The sequence below is a fragment of the Macaca fascicularis genome, chromosome 14 (assembly GCF_037993035.2).
Source record: "Macaca fascicularis isolate 582-1 chromosome 14, T2T-MFA8v1.1".
Taxonomy (NCBI): domain Eukaryota; kingdom Metazoa; phylum Chordata; class Mammalia; order Primates; family Cercopithecidae; genus Macaca; species Macaca fascicularis.
In genome coordinates, this window is record NC_088388.1 from 69048813 (window position 1) to 69051662 (window position 2850).

The 2850-nt window shown below is 35.1% G+C and overlaps 1 pseudogene; it reads right to left on the reverse strand.

Moving 5' to 3' along the window:
- Positions 1-1162: 1162 nt before the first annotated feature.
- On the reverse strand, positions 1163-2006 carry LOC141408555 (olfactory receptor 52Z1P-like; annotated as a pseudogene).
- Between the last annotated feature and the right edge of the window lie 844 nt (positions 2007-2850).

Sequence of the window (2850 nt, forward strand, 5' to 3'; positions counted from 1 at the left end):
TCTAAACATGCATTTGTGAGTTTGTGTGCATACTTGTACAAGTAAACATGCAAAATACTTTTATTACTTAATTATTAATTATTGTTTTATTATGTTCTCTGGCATCTCATTGTGGCTTTGATTTCCTGATGAATACCTTTTACTATTGCCAAAAACAGTAATAATTATTGTTTCTATGGTATAAAAAATGCAATTCATTGTGCTATCATACAATGACCAAGAATACAATTGCTACTTTTACATTTATTAAGGGATCATGTATGAATTTATCATCCATTTCAACAGCTTTAATTAACATGTCTGCTAACAATATTGAACTCTATCTCTGATGAAATCTTTCTTCTGGCTCCCCACTAAGAAACTAAATTGGTTTCGTGTCCCAAGATTACCTAAAATCATTATATTCCATAACATTATAAATAGGAAGGAAGAAATAAAGAGACCTCTCTCTTTCTCTCTCCTGCTGGTCCAGTGTTTGTGAGATGCAGCCTGGTTATATAATTGCTAATAATGACAATAAGCAGCATTATTTGATTTTCATTTTATGTTAAGCTCTGTTTTAGGAACTTTGCATTGATCATCTTACTTAATCTTTTTAACAACTTTGTAAGGTAGATAATATTTCATGACCATTACAAGTATAAATATACAAAAGCTAGGAAAGAATAAATATTCTTGACAAATTTAGACATCTGGAATTCAAAACTTGAAGTCAGAGCGCAAATGTTCAATTGTTAGATTATGATACTAAATATATGAGTATATTTTCTGTGAATTATAGATGTAATATTATAGGAAAATAAGCTTAAATTCTGTTAGGTTAATTTGGGATTTTTTTTTGCTGATTTTTCTAATGTGCGAGAATGGGCTGTTTCTTTAGGTAGCCTTTTTTTCTGTGTCAATAAAAAATTGAAATTAGCTGTTGAATTATTATACTTTAAGCCTGTTGTAACAAGGCTGAATATCACACAGCAAATAAGGTGTCCTTCCTCTAATATTGTCATGAACAAAAGCAACATAAACAGTAAGACTGTAATGTTGACTCATTCACTCAAAAACATTCTGTTATTGTCATTAGGTTCTCTTGAGTTGTAGAGTTACATTAAAAAATTTTAAAAATGAAGGACTAAGCTCTTTAGTCTATATCAGTAAAATGTCTTGTTCAAGGAAGAGACCTGGATAACTCTCTCTCTTGAATTTGTTTGGACTTAACTCCATAAATGATGGAGTTGAGAGTGGGTGTTACCACCACATAAAGATTAGCAAGAAGGATATGTATATGGAGTGGTATACCGTGTCCCCCAAACTGGTCGGCAAAGAAGGAAAAGAAAGCTGGTGCATAGAAGGATGACACACACATGGGAGCCACAAGTACCCAGAACCTTGAGATGAGCACCTTGGGAAGGAATTCTAAACACAGAACAAAGTATAAGGACATAGGAGATGATGATAAGCACCACATCCAGGCATGTGAAAAACAAGGCCACAATCACTCCCTGGTAGATGCTGATTTTGATGCTATCACAGGCCAGATGAAGAAACTCCTAGTCACAGATGTGATACCCATTTTTCCACTGACTGTGGTAGTCAGAAGGGCAGTATATCTTAGTGGATAACAGATAGCCATATAATGGTCAAATCCCATGGCCGGCAATATGGCAGACTCTGCCATAAAAATGAAGTGTAGGAAAAGCATCTGAGACACACAACCACTGAAAGAAATACCCTCCGCATTGAACTAGAAGATTGCTAGCACCTTTGGTGTGGTGACTATGGAGAGAAGGATATCTGCTAGGGCCAACGTGGAGAGAAAAAGGTACATGGGTTCATAAAGACTTCCCCTCAGTAAAGATGAATAATAACAAGAAGGTATTGCCAACAACAGCTGCTATGTACAGGGGATAAACAGATGGGATGGAGATTCATGCGTGTGCATCTTTCATTCCTGAGATACCAAGCATGGTGTACCAGATGTCTCCAGGGTTGCTCTGCTTTGAAGAGGTCATCTTTTACTCTGTGTTCCAATACTAGACCTTGGAATGGAATAAAGAAAGGAGAGAGAGAGAGAGAGAGAGAGAGAGAGAGAGAAAATGAAGAACTACAGTTATTTTATCAGGGTAAGTGTGAACTTTGGCATTATAGGAAAGTAATTGCTTTACAAAAGAATTGGTGATCACTCTTGATTCACCAATAAGCCAGAGAGACTTAATTGACATGAAAGTTATCATGGTTTTGTAGGGTTATTGCCACTGGTTATTATGGTGATGGTAACAACAATAATTATAAAGTTTAATGGATTTCAAATATGGTCTAGGTATAATGTTCAATTATTGATTTGACATCAAGCATGAAGTCTCTAGTAGGCTCTTGCACATCAGAGTTTTCCTTTTCTGATTCATTATATCTGATTCATTATAGTAATTTATCACATTATCATTCCTGGAGCTCCAGAAATACAGATGTGGAATATTGTTGTGGCCTTTTTAGGAGATTAACACCACTGAATCAGTGATAATGATTATCCTTATACTTTAAAATGAAGTCTTCACAAAGGAGTGCCTTTTTTCTTTCTTCAATAGTATACTTGGAGATAAATACAGTAAAAGTGCAGGTAGTCTTTGCTTTTCACAGTGCTGTATTAACTGAATATTGCATATATTAGAACCATGATTTCACTTTACAGGTTACAATAGGCATGTATTTCAGTTAAACAGGCAATGTGCGAAGTGAGCACTCATATTGCTTTATTCTAACTTAGGAGATAGTATCCACTCATTGTTCACACACATGAACTATAGCTCCCACTATTCCCTCCCACCTACCCTAACATTTGCTCATATTTTTTCTTCT